The 19,589-nt window shown below is 40.1% G+C and overlaps 1 protein-coding gene across 1 annotated transcript in view; it reads right to left on the minus strand.

The window, feature by feature from the left end:
* The window catches only part of LOC139694288 (uncharacterized), a 134,152-nt gene extending 122,592 nt beyond the window's left edge, over window positions 1-11,560 (minus strand). Inside the window, exon 1 of the mRNA XM_071592761.1 lies at window positions 11,172-11,560. The gene's annotated coding sequence lies outside the window, so the exon portion shown is untranslated. The remainder of the gene's footprint in view (window positions 1-11,171) is intronic.
* Window positions 11,561-19,589: the final 8,029 nt, after the last annotated feature.

The raw sequence follows: 19,589 nt of genomic DNA on the forward strand, positions 1-19,589 counted from the left end.
AAGTGTTATATATATATATATATATATATATATATATATATATATATATAACATATATAATCGATATCTTAGCAATGGAACGCTCTTCGGCGACGCACAAATATATAAAAACACAGAAGTAGATTTTTAGACCATAGAGACACAAAGAAAGGACACTCACAATATGTTATTTGACGTTTCGACGGCTCGGCCGTCTTCAGAATCTATATATATATATATATATATATATATATATATATATATATATATATATATATATATATATATATATATATATATATATATATATATATAAATATATATATATACACATATTAAGTGTAGGTATTTATTGTTCAAAACCTTGGGTCATCTTCTCGACCAAATATTGATTCATGATTATTGAACGAGAGAAGAAATAGGGAGTGAAATTCTTGAAGATATATCCTTTAATCTTCTTAAGCCTGAAATGAAATAATCACGTCATGACGTCGTAAACTCGATGCTCACACGAAGAAGCGATGCCCTGTAGTCGAACCATTCTTTTCGTCTCTCTCATATGACACTAAGGAATCTGCTGACGAATTGCTACTCTCCTTTTGGGATTAGAACTAGGGACCGCGCCACCAAATTCCGATTCGGGACCGCACCAATCAGGGCGAACCGCTCTCTTCATGATCGCCGCCCGATGGCCATCGGTGGTGGCCGAAGGTTGGGGAGAAGGGGTATTGATGTAATAAAATTCACGGTATCGGGTATAGTAATTCGGCAAATTATAGGTTTTGGGGGAGAGAAACGGCGGTAATAACCATCTCTTCGAGGAGGACTCTCCGAAATCTCTTTGCCACCCCTGAGTCGCTCGTCTCTTTCATCAAAGTGGACGGAGGAGGGAGCAGGACCCATCTCCTCCTCCCACTCACAGCCTACAGGAGGGAGCACATATTAGGGGGGAGGTGAAGGGAGAGGCTGGGATCGTGGAACAGGGCCTAATCTATGGGCATGGCCGACTGCTCCCTGCCCCAAAAAATGCCCAGAGGCCGGCGGCCCATTTGGAGGGTACGATGGAGAGAGAGAGCGAGTTAGAGGGGGTTGGAAGATGGAGGAAATTTCGATAGCGATCGTGTTCTTTCTCCATTGGCTCCGTTTTCTGGGATAAATCGTCACCAAGTTGGGGGGGACACCCGGTCGGTCGATCCAGAAGGGGACACCGAGATAGAATGGTTCGCAAAATCGCTTTCCTTTACTCTTTCTCGTGATTTGAACTTTGGTGAGGAGTAGGAGGGTCTCCATAACAAAAGATCGGGAACGTGGATATTGGGGAAGAGGGGTGGCAAGGTGGGGTGGTTGGGTGGATTGGGCGGGGGCAAATGAGTAGGAGAGAGGCAATGTAAGAAGGGTGGCTGGGAGGGAGACTTTAAAAGTGGGGAAAGAGGTGAAGCACTCTTCGCAGTCTGGCGAATGTTTGCGCGTGTATGTGATAGTGGTTCTGCATGTTTCAAGAAGAAGACGACAAGCGGATGTACTTAGAATCGAAACAAGAATAAAATAAGCACTTCCCCGAGAGACTTTTCTGTAGAATCACGGTTGAATTATTATTTGCAATCAGGAGAGATCTGGAATGGGTACTCTCTGATATATATATATATATATATATATATATATATATATATATATATATATATATATGGGTTGGATAGGTTAGAGTAGAGCTAAGCGTGCTCGGTAATCAAACAGAGACCCTCCTGTCGGTAGCCCAACGCTCTACCCCATGCACTATCGTGAAGTGACGTATTAATAACATGTATGTGCATGTGTATGTATGTATGCATGTGTATATATATATATACACACACACACACGAGGGTCATCCGGAAAGTAGTACCCGTTCGTGCCGCATGAAGTGCTGACGACGCGAGTAGCCGCTGGACGAGGTCAGATAGCTTCAGTGGCTTGTCTGCCTTCTCTGAGCCAAGTTGCGTGACGCTAGCATTGCCTGTGTTGTTTCTGTGATTGTTTACAATGTTTAAAAAAATTGAGAACGCCGCCAGTTGTGAAGTGAGGGCAGTGATTAAATTCCTCAATGCAAGAAACGTTCGCCCATGTGATATTCATCGCCAATTAAAGGAGGTGTATGGAGACAATGTAATGGACGAGTCGTCTGGTCGGCGGTGGTGTCGCAACTTCAACATGGGGAGGGGGAACACACACGACGATGAGCGTTCGGGGAGACCGTCTGTCATTACAGACCAACTGGTGAGCTCAGTTGACGAATTCGTGAGGAACGATCGGCGCGTCACAATTGATGACATCTGTGAGCATTTTCCCAATGTTTCTCGAACAATTGTTCATGAAATTGTTAAACACCATCTGCATTATGCAAAAATTTGTGCAAGATGGGTCCCTCGCGTATCTCAATGAGCTGGCGGCGAAGGACTATGCAGCAGGAATACAGAAACTTGTCACACGTTATGACAAATGCCTTAATTTGCTTGGAGATTATGTTGAGAAGTAGTTTAAAGTATCCTCTTTCAAATAAAATTTTTTATGTTTGTTAATATTTACTTTTGTGTCTTTAATTCACGAACGGGTACTACTTTCCGGATGACCCTCGTGTGTGTGTATATATATATATATATATATATATATATATATATATATATAAATATATAAGATCTCAGAGAAGGCCGAAAGCTCGAACTTTCTAAAATGTGTGTCCTGTTACGTGTCTTCTATTTTATTTTTGTTTTACTGTGCCGTCCAAATGTTATATTGCTCTCGTAAGTGCATCTACATCATCGATATATACTCGTGTATGTGTGTGTGTTGAGTGAATACAATGGCCAAAGTAGTCCAGCGCACGTTTAATAGTTACCTACTATCATAATCGAGTGTTTTTCATCCTGAGAGATAGGGGACACTATGGGATGAGGAAATGCAACATCTCACCATCCTAATTACCATGCTCGGTTTAAGTTTACCGCAACACAAATTCCACTAATAGGCATACTTGAGTCATTCATGTCCTTATCAGCTTAATATGAGTTATAAAACTTCAACACTTAGTTCTAGGTATTTAAAAGCACGTTAGTACATAAGAGCTGACATTTTTGACCATTGCCTAAATAAATAATTCATTGGCCAACAACTATAATGCATGCAAATCATCCGTAACACTGAAATAACAAAAATGTTTCTCACACCGTCTGTTCTGACTGCCTATTATTCAAAAGTAGAAATTATTGAGTAATTTATTATAGAAATGGAGTAATTCATTAAAATAACGGTTTAATAAAATGCACTTCATTATCATTATCTAGAATCGAAAAAACTAATATATTTGTGCACGTGCAGAATTGTGAGTTTAAATCAGCGAATTATATTCATATAAGTTGCTGGCGGTTCATTTTTTCGTTTTCCAATTGAATTTTATATTTATATCGAAGGGATTATATTGGGATATTCTGTACCGCAATGTGTGTTTCATCCCATCAAAATTAAAGTAATCATTTTTTTTATAGTTTTAAGTCACGGAAGATTGCATCCGTACCTTACCCCTAGCTCGAATAGTAGGTCCTCATACACGACGACTGTTAATCGATAAAACTCTTTAAAATAAATGAATGCATGAGGATATACATCTCTTGCAGCGGAAACGTGTGCTTACCGCACGTCTTCCGAAGTTGTCACGGGGAAGTAATCGTCGCGTGCCCGAAACAAACGATGAAGAACGCCGAAATGCTCACCCAACTCAAGGTCACGGTCCTTTGGCAGAATTGATTCCTTTTCAGATGCCCGAGGCGGAAACGTTGGAAATGAAATGCTCGTTAAGTCTCCGGCGAGGAGAAAAAAATCTTTCATTAAAAGAACAGACACGTGGCGAATCACAGGTATATTAATAATGGAATTTCACTGTGGATTAAGGGCGAGTGTTTTCAAGCCCATTCCAGTCAATTGGTCTCGAAAAAATCGACGCTGCTTTTGTATTACTGTTTCGTTCATAATATTTGACACGCAGAAATTTTAATTGCACCTGAATATATGGCCCGTAGCACGCTGTAGGGATCTGGAACCTTGTCTTGGGAGGACGAGATAGAATGGAGGCTTTTGAGATCCGACTGTGGAGAATGTAGGAGAAAATCAAGACGGACAAAAGAGGAAGAACGAAGCTGAAATTTCAAGAAATAGCGTGGGAAGAGAGGAAGTTACTACCCGAAATAGGCAGAAAAAGTTGGTTACATCAAATTTTGAAAGGCAGTGGGATGTTGTCATGTCATGATAGAAGGTTAATTGAGTAAACGAAAAAGAGGCAGGAAGGGAATAGGCTTTTTATACGACAATAAGGCAGGTAGAAATAATGAAGAAATGAAAGATTAAATTTAAGGAGAATGCATTAAAGTTATCATGATTTGTACGAGATAATGGTAGTTACGGACAGTGTGTGAACATACCTATCTATAATATAAATACTATTTTTGGCAGAATACCATGAACGACAAATGTTACTTTCCAATATACTACGCCCGTTCATGTGGTAAAATTTCATAGGTTGTCGGAAAATTTGTTGAACAAATAACATAAACCATACTTAACCTTCACTTTCACACTCAGCTGACCTCCTGGACTGTTTCACTATTCGAGTCACCCTTCACATCCCAAATAACACCCAGGAACATAAGTCAGATTTCTCCGCCGACAACGAAGCCGTCACAACCTTGACCTCGACCGGGAAAAGTTACATCTCTGTTTCAAATTCTTGAACACGTTTACATTAGAATTCTCTCCTCGATGAAGTTGAAATGAAAATGAAATATGAGGGGAAAATGCTGAAATGTACAACTATGACGCATGATAAGTAAGGATATCATGGGTGGGTTCCATAGCTGCGTGGGACTAGGTAGTCATTGAACCCAAGCCAGTTCAATGACTGGCTTTCAGTTTTCACAATGTTTTTTGGTAACTCCTGTACTTTTGATATTGAATAAAACAATTTCTGCTCTCAAATCACGCATTTAACATACCTCTACGTAAAATATTTAAAAAAATGCAGGACGAATACTCTCCATTTCTCTGAATTATGAACACACAATCGGTTTAGAGTCTGCAATGAAATGATCATTACAATAATATCGAAGCTGACATACTAAATATTCCATAAGATTTTATTCTTAGGCTTATCTATCAGCTGAACTGCAATGAAAACTATTTTCTAACCGAAATATGCGACTAATTACTGCGAAGGAAAAAAAAATTACATTGAATGGAAACTATATGAAAATTTTCCTCACGAACCATTATCGATTTTAATAACTAGGCGTGTGAATTTAAATCCAGAGAAAATCTGTCCCTTTGTAGAAAATTGCTTTGACGAAAGAGAAAGCGTCGGATGATTATGAGAAAATCTGAGAGAGAAATCTTGAGAAACACGAAGACTTATACTAAACTGCAGCTGCTATCACAAAAAAATACAAATTACTTCGAGTTCATTCTGACACTGAAGGAAAAAAAAAAGGATCCATTCAAATCGAAAAACTTAGGCCAGCATTTAGCACCATGGTAATAGTTCATAAAAATATAGACCGCCGAACAAGGAAACGATGGAACATTTTATCACTCGCCCATGTACATACGGCACGTGACCAAAACTCTGCGCGGTTTGTGCACGCTCGGTTCGTACACACTTTCTACCACACACCTTGTCAGTGGCTTTGCAGGGTGTCAAGCAGATAGTTGTACAAATTCCACCTTCTGACGCAGCGTGATTAAAACCGCGAGATGCCCCGCCCCGGAAAAATGAGTATCTGCGTCCTTTTGAAGTCTCATCGTTATCTTGAGTAGGAAGTCTTAAAAAGACTTTCGAGAAAGTTGGCGTGCCCACAGAGCAACCTTCGCGGAGTGGAGCAAGGGGACGGACCAACTCGAATCCCCCCTTTTCCCCCTTCCCGCCAGCGGTTGGACGGGCGGTCGGTCGTCGCCGGGACCCCGGGGATCGCGCCGGTCGAGTGCTCCCGCGAACTAACTCGGGTGTGGAGAGGGAGGAGCGGTGGTGACCTGGGAATCGATTCCATTTCGAGACGATTCGGTCGTTTTAATATGCGTCGCCTCTCTACTGCAACCGAGACGGTCGATTGGCCCAGCTCGTCCCATCCTCCTCCTCTCCCCTCCATTGTTCCCCCAATCATTCCGGTCAATCGCGCTCATTTTACAGCGATATTTTATTGTCTCCTCCTCCTTCCTAAATATTACCTTTGTCTCCACTTATTCTCCTCTGTAATGAATATTAACGATTTAGGGTTTCACAACTCGTTTTTGCACATATGTGATATTTTAAGATTCGAAACTTTTTGCGTGAACATCATATTAATTGGTTCCACAACCTCTACCCACCTCATGGATTCTATTAAGGACACAGTAAAATTAACTAAGTGCCATTTCCACCAAAATCTTTACACTACACAACCAGGCTCTTACATGAGAACGGAAGACGACGTTATGTTGAAGTTTTGAGTAGTCTTAGTGTAAATTGACGATAAATTAATTTTATGCGACATCAAATAGTTTTCCAAACGTTTCGTTTGATTTCCTCTCCATTATTTCAGACTTCGCTTAGATCAATGACAGTATTTTGTCTAATTCTTATTACTACCATCTCTATAGACGGCCATTGGAGTTTTCTTCCCCATTCTTATTTAATCTCTATAGACATCAACGAGTCGGAGCTCGGTCCAGAAAATCATCTCGTTTCATCTCTATAGATGAGTGAATTTGGCACTTCCAACTCGACATCCTAGACTCTATTGGAAAACCCTGACCAATAAACTATCGTATCATTTTCGATTATCAATCTGAAGCAGGTTCTGCTCACTTGAACTTGTATCTTACCACATGCGGGACCGCAATATGGAAGCTAGGGTTTGTCAAAACAAATAGTGGGCTCTGCAGGGTGCCAAGCAATACTCAAATACTCGCATGAGAATCCTAAAAAGTGTTCATTTTGCCTTGGTTAAACCTCAGCTTGAATATTTACACGTCGGGTGCTGGAAAAAATCGTAATGAACAAATAAAAAGCGTAACATTGCACATTGGGTCGCATTGACTAGAATACACTGGAAGTACGATCATTAAATGCACTAGTTAAACTTTGAGACAAGTACTACTCCATTGAATTTTGAAATGAAGCAGAAGGAATAGTTTTATTCCAAAATAAGTTAAATTGGTACAGTGAATAAAAGCTCTGGCGAGAAGTTAAATGGAAATAAACTATCGGAAAGATCGGTATAAGTAGCCATTTTTCCTTCGCAAAAGTCGTGACCACAACAGGGGGGAAAACATGCAACATTTTTAGGAATAAGTGTAAGGAGTCTCATTATTCACAAATCAATCTATCGACTGATAACCTTGTAAACTTTTTCCTTATGATAGCTTGCGTGGTAAAAATGTTGATTTGCCATATTTTTTCTTCACAGGAAAATGTGCTCATGTTTGATGAAAAGCACTATGAACGGCATGGGTCAAATAATTGACCAAACATTCAACTCTCTCTATCCTAGGGTCGACTCTTCCTTAAGTACCTCCGATTACTATGGACGGCATCAGAATGGGGAAGCGCTTGAAGGATGATTGAATGGATGAGCGGGTCAAGTGGCTCGGGCGGAGTCTCACAAAAGAGGATCTTTTCACTCCTCCTCGACCGAGACACCACGGGAGTACAACGTGCTCATTAGCGCAATTCGGTCGAACACTTGACGCTGTTACATCACCAGTTCTATATTTTTTTATCTCTCATCAAGATAAGGCCCCATTGGTTCTTTTCCGGGTTACTTCCTTTTCTTCATCCTCTTCCATCGAAAACAAAGCTAAAAAGAGACCGGTGCTGGGAAGGAGGACGAGGTACCTATCCTCATGCCCTCAAGTGCCCCTTTAGAGTGTCCTCTCGAACAACCCTATAGGTATCCTCAAGTTTCTAGGGTGGACAGTTAACCTGATAGATGGGAGGAACAGGTTTAGAGATAAAACAGAGGGATCTTGCGCTCGAGATAATACCCCTTTGACAGAAGGCGATGGTGGATTAGACTGGATTCTTGTAAGCAGCGAAGGACATTGTGCGATGGAATTCGCTCACGGCGAATGCAGATTTAAGTGCCGAGTGAAGTCGGATTGAATGAAGGAGGTGGTTGACGACTCAAACCGAAGCTTCGAACCTTTGCGGAACACACACCCACTCTAAATAATCAAATGAAAATCTCCAACTGACCGACCGAAATGAAGGAAAGTAGAAGTGAAGGATTTGATTCCCTCTTTCCTTAAATGAAGATTGTCTGATTTTACTGGCTACCACACGAACGAATCGGATCGCAGCACCTCAGTCATCCGAGAGCACCAACGGGCATCTGTCCGAAACGATCGCATGATGCGAACCGTAGGTAGACACATAATTCCGAGAGTGACGTGGAAGATTTATTATTTTTTTATTCCACAACCCCGTAATTTTCGAATGGCGCGATGCAAATTCGTGCCGGTTTTGCGGAGAATGCAGATTAAAAAAACACCCTTAGGGGCGATAAACCAGGGGCGTAGCTATTTGAAAAATAAAACGAGAATTGATATGCCCGTCCACTTGTCACGAACGCGCTTGATTTGCGGGGCCGGCGGGACGATCATTCGAAGGATGGACGAGATCTTTCCTTTTTTTGTTTCTATAACTCTGAAGGTCGCCGGAAGGATTGGGATGGGATTGGGGGTGGGATTGAGTCGGGTAGTTGGCGAGATCTTCCACCAGGAAGCACGCGATTTAAGACCAAAGCGTCGACTACCAAGTCGCTCGCCGCTCCCGTATGTGGAGACACGGGAAAAGGAACGAGTTAGCCTGGCGGAAGGAGAGACTCGCGTCCGCCAGGACTTGTTTGGTTATTTGCTAAGAGGCCAGTGGGGCGCCGAGACGAAGGAGAGGGAGAGAAAGAGAGACGGAGAGAGAGAGAGGAGGGAAAGAAGAGCTTCATTGAACTAGTGCAAGAAAGAAATAGATGGTGGACTGCCGATTCCCATCCCAGGAGGTACAGCAGCACAAAATATCGGTTATTGTCGTATATTTTCCATAATTCTGCAGTTATTCACCGTAAAAATGAGATTTGCGGGACGACTGCCTTACCTTTGAAATTCCAACATAACCAACGTTTTCGACTTGCAGCAATTTTTTGGCATACTGATGACTGTCCACAGACTTTCAGAAATACTTTCTACACACACACATTGTTCACAGGGTTCGTCCTGATTTTTTTGAGTGCTGCTGGTACGACACGAAGGGAAGTCCAGTGAAAATGAGAGGTGGCTCCAGCGTACATGCTGTCTCCTTTTAATATTTTTCCCCCAGTTAGTCTAATGGACTGCAGTTTAACTGTCACCTACGTATCATAAATGCCATGCCCTCACGCCCTGGAAATTCGTACGCGATCTAAATTCAAGACCTCAACAAATAAAATTTTCCTTTGATGACCGACTGGTTTGCAGTTGGAGAAGGAAGGTGGACCAAGTTCAGCACGTCAGGCTGTGTGTTTTAACATAGACTTCCCCTTGCCTTTCACTAAGAGTGGGCCAAATCAAGACGTTGGATTACTCTTCACGTATTCATTCTCCCTAAAATGTTCTCTGATGAAATTGCCCACTTATTTTAAAAGGTATAAATGATCTCATCAGCCGTTTCTTAAAAAAAACAATTCCGCAGGTGAGAGAAAGAGAGAAAAGATACGAGGCAAGGATGATGACGAAGGAGAGTGGATCCGACGAAACGGGGGAGGGAGAGAGAGAGAGAGAGGTTTGATTGGTTGGACCTGCACATTCATTTCTCCTCACTTTCCCAGGGATGGCGTGGGTTGGGCCGAAATACGGGCCACGACGCGGATTGGTGGAACAAGTCGCAGGGAACAGGTGCTGAATTTCAATTGTAGGCCCTTGCGAGCAGAAACTATGAAAGATTTTCATTCAAATGAGGATGTTGATGAAAATGAAGTTCAACGAACACGTAACGCTCTGAAGGTTTCTCGAAAACACCGCCTATTAACTTTCTTAATAACTGAATTTTGGCGCTCTGAATGGGTCAAAGCTCCGAAAAATGTATACATTTTTTTGATCACATAAAAAATTAATCCAAGCGTCTCTCGCTTAATTTGGTATTTGCTAGGGTATATTAGTATATAGGTTCTTTGGCATGATATTTAGCTTGGTGGGAACATCTACATTTTTAGCTCCGTCGATGAACCTTCTGTCAAATAACATCGTTACGTTGCGATCTATTTTCACTGGCTTTCGACTATTGGAGACATAAAGAGCACGAGAAAAAGATTAATGCTCAAAGTTGAACCTCCCAGAGTAGAAAAAGCAGAACATGAGTATTATTTCCAAAAATGCGCAAATTTATCCAATGAAAAATTTTTGTGTGAAATTGACGATACTAGCAAAGTAATGCATGCAAAACTGGGCCACGTATCTCGCAAAACAGAGAATGTTACCTAACGAGGAAATAATTACTTTCAGAATGTAGCTTAGTCTTCCTAGCATCATTACCAGGCCAGTTATTTCGGTGCTAAAGAGTAACATTATTCTCAAAACTTTCCATTTGAATAGGTCATTAGCTATGACTTAGCCATATTAGCTAGAAATATGGGTAATTAAGGAAAACGCCAGTAAAACTTTTCTTCGTTTCCTTTTTCATTTCTGAAAAAATGAGCTGAATGTTAATGAAATACGTCTTAATAAACCGAGTCGGAAGAAAATGAATGATCACTAAAGTTCACAGAGTGGCTGAAACATTAACTCACTCGAATGTGACATGACAGACTTACTTGTTTCCGCCGCTATGAATTAAAAGCAGAAACAAGCCATCACCGGATTTCATCCCATATTTTATGACGGCTGATATTTCATATTAATCCATATACTCCAGACAGCTAATTCACTTTCATCATCATCATTCACATCCACCATTCGAATTCATCTTTGAAAAGGTACGTTTTCGTTCAATTTTTGCAATTGCTCATAAAGGGCGCTCACATATATAACGGACAGAATGAAGTGGACAACCGATAAGGCAGAAATGGTCACCAGCCGCGTATTCCAGCTCCAGAGACTTCAACGACCGCAGACAACGCCCTTACCCACACAAACACACAGGCACATGCACTGGCTAAAGGAGAACTCACCCTGGGCGGAGGCGGCAGACGCGGCCGCTGCGAGCCAAGGGATCACCACCAACGGAGGAACCCTTCCCCGATGGGTCGAGAAGGGAACAGTCGGACTCACACAGTCCCAGGCTTACGAGGTCGTCGAGTCCAGGGCCCCGGTCGAACGAAAATCCACGAGCACACACTCGGGGAGGTTGGAATCGGTTCCACGGGTCGAGTCAAAGGCTAACCACTGGCAGTAAACACAATTTTCCTCGTTCTTATTGACCACTTGACACCCACAACGCAGAACTGCTTCTTCTCTACCCCTCCGCCGTCGCGACCGCTGATCACCCGCTTCGAGGAGGACTGCTCTCTCCCATCCGTTCCTCAAGAGAGTAGAGAGGAAGGAATAGGTGCTCACTTCACGACGGCCCAACTTAGAAAGTCTGATCCCCCCGACGGGCCCGTCTCTTATAGCGCCCTCGATTTGCGGCAAGGCGAACTGGGACGCAGGTGAGATGGGCGGAGGCTGAAGCGAAGAGAGGAGGAGGAGAGAGAGAGAGGAAGAGGGTGGTGACGGGTGAGGGTAGGGGGTTGGGCGTAGGGGGGTATGGGGGCGCGGAGGGATGAAGGGCCGAGGGGGGGGGAAGCAGATGACGGACCATGTTGAACTACCGCCGCCGCCCGAGAAGGGAAACTTGGAAGAAGTAAACTCCGGCCGGCTAGGCCTCTGGGGCGAGCGCCGCGCATTGAAATACTTTTTCTCTTTGGAATTTCTGCAACGAGCTCTTACAAAAGCCACGCGATCTAGGTACATAGTCTGTTCCGCATAGAGCTCTATGATTATTGACCTTTACCTGTGAAATGCAAAGGATCTGATGGGAAAATTGACGTTACCTTATTTCAGGAATGCATAAAATACGGTCGGCTTCGTTTTTACCGTGAATTTCAAAAAGCGTACCATTTTTATTGGCCAAAACCGGTTGCAAAGGGCAAATAATTAGTGTGGCAGCGTGAATTCAGAGCAGATTTTTGCATCAAACATTGCATCATTATTTTTAAATTTTCTTCTACTTTTAGCTTGGCACAAAAAATTCAAACTGGTTATTGAAAAAAAGAATGATATGAGTTTGCGTTCAGAAACAATTTATTGGGTAGATATTCCAAGGCAACCCATTTTCAGAAGGCTACAATTGAAACTTCGAAAAAATTGCTTTCTTTGAGTGTTACCAGAAAAATACAAACACTTTTGTTTCATCGTCCAACTGCAAGGCTGAAAGGTTTATAGGCATGATCTGGAAACCGTGGGTAATTTATTAAAATACTGAAATTCTTCTACCGAAATTTTTATATGCAGGCATTGAAGTCTCCTGTGCTTATCGAGTTAAATATTTCGTTTAATATTATTTATCATTTGATTAAATGTTTGGAACGGAAAAATGATAACCACTGCTTAGCTAATGGAACAGATAACTGCCAGTAAAAACATCAAGAGATTCATGATGTACAGTCAGGTACACTATAGGCATTCGTTGTTATTTCATAGAGGTAGTATGTTATTGCTTAGTTTATCAATGAATTTTAAAACTAACGTTCGAAGAGTATTTCTGATGTGTATGATGTCATTATATAGGAACTGATTGGTGATTATATCACCTGACAATGTTCAAACTGCGTGGTGGTATGCCTATTCTGCTTGATATTTTGATAGGTATGAGTGCTCGTAACCTGCACAAAAGCAAAGGTTCTGTTTTTTAATAAGAATCCAACAGTTGACTTTAGGTTCCCATTTTAAATCGTTCTCAACACTATTAACTATTTTCTTCCAAATTAACATCAAACCCAAGGAAATGGCGATGAAAAAAATGCTTCAGGTCCTATGATATTTTTTTATTTAGGAAAATCGAGGTACTATACTGTGACCAACAGATCTCATCCAAGATTTTAATTCCAAGTCAAAGAAGTTAATGCTATACGAGCGATAACAGTTACGGAAATGCAACACTAACAAGTATGAAAAAGTATTCCTATAGAAAGCCAAGAGTACTGTCATCAGAGGTAGTTAGCAATATTAAACTATCATAAACTTCTGCGTAACCTTAACTACGACTTTGAGAGCCTTACAGTGCGTCATTAATGTCCAGTAGTTAAGTACTCAGTTCTTAGTCAAAATAACTTGTTCGGAACAAGTGAAAGAATACACAGTAAAATATAAATGTATTTTAGAGGTTTAAATCTTCTGCTGGACCATCTTGGCAAGAGTACGAAATTCCTCCTTTCTTCTTATCATAACATCTAATTCTGAATAAACAGTTTCTCGTTGATTGTTTTATATGCAATTCAATCTACCGTATTACTTCTCTACTCGTTGAAACCTTACTGAATGGGAGCCCGGGCTGACCGACACGGGTGATTTCATTTTGTGAATTTTTCAATTTAAAAATTCCTTAATCCTTAGCTTGTGTAACTGCAACTGCAAGTTGGATTTCTTACAATCGAATTACTCCTTTGCTGGGGCTATTTTATTCACTTTCTCTCTTACTTCTTCGGTCATTGATGACACTCCTTCCCAGATAACGATAACCCTTGTGTTACAGGTTTTGCAGTCCTGCTTTTAAGATGATATTGTATTTCGCCGGGTAACATTATGATGGTTCTATTAACGCTCATATTCAAGCTCTTTTTCTTTACCTTATTTATAAGTAGGCCAGTATCGTAGCGAAGCCATTTCTTCTCTGCCAAAATTATGCAACTTAATAAAATTAGTGTTAACATGCTAAATGACTCACTGGGTATACGGATTTTTGTTTTTCGCTGAAACCATACCGTTTATATTAAAGAATGTTGATGATAAGTTACATTCTTGTCCAACTACCTTCCAGATTTATATTTTTTTAGTACTAAACTAGCTTTCAGTCACGATCAATAGTAAGTATTATTTCCCTTTGTTTTTTGAGCAGGCAACATAATTCAGAAAATGATTTTATACAAAATAAATATAGACTTTCCAATCCAAAAGTATAAATTCTGAAGTACAGACGTAATTTCATCATATTCATTAGGTCTTGGATGATATAACTTTTGTGCTGCATAAACAATTGGAGACGTAATGGAGAAGTCTTGCAAAACTAATTTCGAGAATGTGTTTATTCCGGGTTTGCTCTAATGGTATCAACACAAGTGAATGCGTCTTAAACCTTGTTAGAACGGAATGACCTTGGACGAAGCAATCAACACACTAGTTTTCTCGCTGCGGTCTAACCAACAGATGAGAATGATTGAAGAAAATTTCATTCCTTATATTATTTCATTTGCTTATCAATGGCAAATCTACGTAAGGAAATACGCATAGAACTCCTTCTTTTGCAGCATGATAGCACAATTTTGAGCAGTATAAAGTACTAAAAATCTTAAGAATATAACATTTGGTATATTAACAAGAGAAATCGGCAAAACTCCCGTTATTTAATAACCAATAGGCGGAGAATTCCCGTCAGCTTTCATTGCACTCGTGCTAGTATCGGAAGGCGTCAAGGCCGACCAGTACATTCCGGAACTGGCTGTACTCGCGGCAGGTTACTGAGATGGTTTCGGTAAGGATTAGGGATCAAATGAAAGCGGCCGACACGTAAGCACTCTCGCCGGGTTGGACAATTACGTCCGAGAAGGGGAGAAATTTCGCCATTGAAACCATACCTGTGTGAGATGATATTCTTATACTTGACATGAATACAGATTTAGTCAGTATTGACAATGAGATGAACCCAAAGGTAAAGGAATACAAGCATTTTTACTTGAAAGTAATATTCATAATAAAATGATGGAATATGATTAGGTGTGCAGGTGGTAACGTTTGACAGAGTCGGAAAGTATTTATGAAGAAGTTATGATAACTAAAATGCTGAAAACATCTGATTTAACGAAGGAAGTTGAAAGTTATCGTTTTGGTTTAAAAATTATTATTATAAGGTAATCTACCGGTTAAGGTAGGTTTTTGGATGGACATAACTACCAAATAAATATTTTTTGTATCCTAACGAAACACAAATCCAGCAACCTACTCTACCTCAGGTCTCTCTTCAACTCTGAGTACTTTCTCCCTCCCTTCATCCCGTCCAACATCCCTATCCTGTTCCTTCCCTTTCCTCGTTTGCCTAACATTCTCCCCTCTATCACAGTCTTCAACATCCCGCTGCAGGTCAATGCCCCCTTCATCCACTTTTCCTGCCTCCATAGGATTGCTCCCAACAAACCCCTCTCTTCACCCACCATACCAAGTACTTCCTCGTTTGTTTTCTTCTCTGTCCATTTCACCTTCTCCATTCCTCTCCACACCCACATTTCAAAAGCCTCTAGTCTACGTCTATCCTCCTGCTTCAATGACCACGTTTCTGCGCCGTACATAGCTATACTCCATAAATGAAGTCGTTAAAACAAAGTTGTGATTTTTTCTGGAATCAATAAGGGATTAGATACTCTCGGAGGGAGTGTCTCCACGGTTTAAATGAAGCAGTAGAGTGAATATAGTAGATTAGTTGATTAAAATAATTCAAATGTATTATACGGAGGAAGTGACTCCATATAGCTTGCTGGAATTAGAAAATAGGTCCAAAAAACTAGAAAGAAATTTGAAAAACGAAAAAGATGCGACTTGACATGGCATTTTAAGAAACATTTTTGAGTGAGGGTGAAGATAACTGACGTTTGTGTGATTGTTTAAATTAATTATTTCGCAATTTCGCTGTTTAAAGTTATTTACAGAATTAAATATTGTGCCTATGTACAAGTACTTCTCTGACAACTCGCTTGCTCGGGATTTTCTATTACGGCGCAGATTTTTGAAGTTTGCAGTGATCAAATTAGAAGAACCACAGTCTGCACAGAATGCGTACTGATGTAGAAACATTTAGACACCAAGATAGTGTCTCTAGCCCATTCCACTACAACGCTAGGCCGAAACGTAAGTTATTTTCTGGTCAGCCCTCGTATATAGGGAAGGGAAGTAAGATGAGAATATTTATCAAAGATAAATTATTCTTTGATACACCCAGAAAAAAGCTACGCAAATTGTTGATTGAAGCAACTGAGGAAATTTGGAAGGAGCCTGGGGGTCACAACGTGGTTTTATGCCCAATCTAAGATTTGCGGATCACCTCTTTGCTCTTGATCAAGCCACAGAAAACTATATGTGCCAAAAACTTTTATTGTGCAATTTTGAACATGGAAGAGGCAAAATGTAACGAGGAAATTCGTGAGAAATATTTAGATAAACTAGATAAGGGACTGAATGCGATAATGATGCATGGAAATAGCAATGTAACTGAATAGGACCTTGAGTGACTGTTTTGAAATAAATCATGGTGTGAAACAAGGACACATAGAGTAAGAAAGTCTGTATCGTATAAAGATTAATGCGCGAGAGATAGCCGCAAGGATTAAGTAGGTATAAGGATTGTAGTTGAAAAATTTTCCCTTTCTTCGGTACGCCCACGATTGCGGGATGAAAGCCCCAAAAGATGTACTGGATACGCTGGATTGCTTCAGTGAGTTAACAAAAGGAATGAAAGTGATTTAATGCACTGGGAATAAACAAATGAGAAAGTGCGATACGTCCATTTGGTATGGTTGAGAAAGAATGGATGAAAGTTGGATTACCGAACAGATAACATGTACAAGATGCGTTAACTTACTACAGAGGAAGAGGTCAATTGAGAAAGCCGTGGGTTAATGTGGCCGAAGAAACAGGCTATAAAGACGAAAAATATTAGGAGCCTCAGGAATAGAAAAAAAATATAAGAGTATATGAAACAATATATGGATACGTGACATACATGCAAAGGTTTCATTCACTATAGGCTAACGTAGGTGTAGCGGGTAAGTTGGTAGGAATTCGAGAGTTTGGGAGAGAGCAGATTCATGAAGAAAGCAGGCAAGAAAAACTTTTAGAAAGGTGCAGGACTCCGGAGATTTCTATCGACACCGAGGGAATTATTATGGCATCAAACTATAATGATGCGAGTAGATCTGACCACCGGGAAAAAATAAGAGAGATAGATACCGTGGTAAACAAATAAAAGTACTCGGTTTACCCTCAGGCGATAGAGAGTTACAGCAAAATCGTACTCAGGCACCGAAACATTTTTATCAAAAAATCAAAATTTAAAGATTTAGTCAATCACACCTTCGTAAATCCATTTACAAAGTTTGTCTTATTCCTTTATGATAAACAGATGTTTTTTGTGCGTCTTTGTATGCATGAGGAAATATATATTCAAATGCATGTATGATTCAAACTCTGTGCATGTAAGGCTGGTTCTTTTACACATCCCACCACCCACCCTTACAATAGCCTGAGGGTATTGAGAATATGTAGATGTTTAAGGACAGGGAGATACGAAAGATATTAGTGAAATAAGGAAGATTTCCTTTCTCCATCTATTTACGAGTATACAGGTATATGGTGTACTCATCACAAGGCTTATATTGCCTCATTGGGAAGAGTTAGGAATGAATAATTCGTATGTGCTAAGAAAAACTTTAATGGATCATATTTCTTCAATGTTAAGTGACAACATAATGCGCTTTGTCATCTCTATCCAATGGGCACATTGAACTCTTTGCACAAAAAATCAACCAGCAAAAGTTAAGATAGGTTGGCACTTCTGAAAAAAATCTTCGACGGCTGACCTTATTGACCGGCACACACCGTACACAGGACAGTTTTGCTTTAAGACCTAATAATCTCGCAAAGGAGATACGTTATTACATTCATACATGGAAGCAGTTATAAATGTGACAAAGAGAAGACGGAGTGGAAAGTTGATAGAAATAATTTTTTTAAACCTCTAATTTCAGTGATCCTAATATGAAGTTTCATTTTTGTACTTATTAGATCAATTTTGATGGTCCGAGAAATCATGGGATCAAAAAATTCTTGTTTTTTGCCAGTTTTCCCGAAAGCAGAAGCATCCAAGCTTTACAACGCAAGAGATGAGACCTCGATCCGCGAAACAGATGCCATTGGTGGGCAAATCGCCCAACACGCAAGCCAAGCTTTTCGTGTAATGTGTTCACCTCAAAGGTGCCTAAATAACATTTTTTAATAGATATATATTTTGTCTTTACTGCTATATTTCTCTGAAAATTTAATCATCAGTAAGGTCAGCAATAGAATAAAACCTGTATTGATTTCATCTTCACGAGTTCTCAATTAGATGATTGATACGTAAACAGCTCCTGTAGCTATGCTGTTACCAGCCAATCTATTAATTTCCCTTTAGTGCAGTCATCACCGGCTTTCGAATGTGATCATAAACATTCTTCTGTAAATATTAAACCGTATATTTCCTTTAATTCTAGTGTTTACTAACTATAATGACTCAAGATGAATGTCAAATTAGTTTCCCTCTTCTTCTGGTACCTCCATAGTCTTCTGCCTTCACTCAGTCTTTGAAACAGTTCTCCAGTTAATTCTCTTTGCATTAAGATTATTTTCATCATTCGTCAGATCCTATAAATGTGCAATTAACGCCAATAATTTATTTCCATCACCAAATCAGCAATTTTTTTTAAATCTAAATACTCGACCGGTCATCAAGCGCCAAATATCGGATTTGTAGGAGTTGGATAATTTTACACTCGACCAAAAGGAATAAATAAATTTCAGATAATGATTTGATTCATTCAACCGATAAGAATTACTGACAATTTGAAAATCCACAGCTATACCCTTGGAACTGCGAATCTTTATATTGATAAAGGTTTTCTTGATGGATTTTTTTATTGCAGGATTAGCGAAAATAAAAATTATCACTATTATTATGAGGCGAAGTAGGAATCTCTTAAATCAAACAATTATCTTTTGATCCCCCTTAAAAAACGTTCTGATGATCGGGCATGGAATTTTCATATCTCCTGAGAGTGCTAGAGTGAGACTGAAATCCCTCAAAAGCCGAGAGAAAGCCCCGGCGGGATAAGTCTGGGGCATAATTTAATAAAACCTCTAGGAGAAGAGCTTGGGAAGGGAGTTTTCCTTTCCCATTTCGAATTCTCATCAAAGAAGATTCCACTGCGAAAATACCCAGCAAAAAGAAGTGGCCTCTGCTGATCCACTGAGCAAACTTTACTTTCATTGATGGCAACCTCCAATGCAATTTAATAATTCAATTTGCATGACGCAATAACGTACCCTTAATTAAAGCCTTTGTTTCGATTAAAACGGAATGAGGGAAAACAAAATTTACGGGAAACAGTTTTAGGGAAACATATCATTTTTCTAGTTAATTAAAGAGCGGAATATCTGACGATGATTATGTAAGACGTAGATTTATCCCAATTTGGCTTACGTTATGCTCTTGCAGGTGAGAAATGCGTCACTCCCGACTTACTTATCTTTGCAATAGCTCAAAATTAGCGCCTGACGATTATTAAGAGATGGGTTGACAAAAGGAAGTG

Source organism: Hetaerina americana, unplaced genomic scaffold (genome assembly GCF_022747635.1).
Source record: "Hetaerina americana unplaced genomic scaffold, ioHetAmer1.1.p SCAF_1, whole genome shotgun sequence".
NCBI lineage: Eukaryota > Metazoa > Arthropoda > Insecta > Odonata > Calopterygidae > Hetaerina > Hetaerina americana.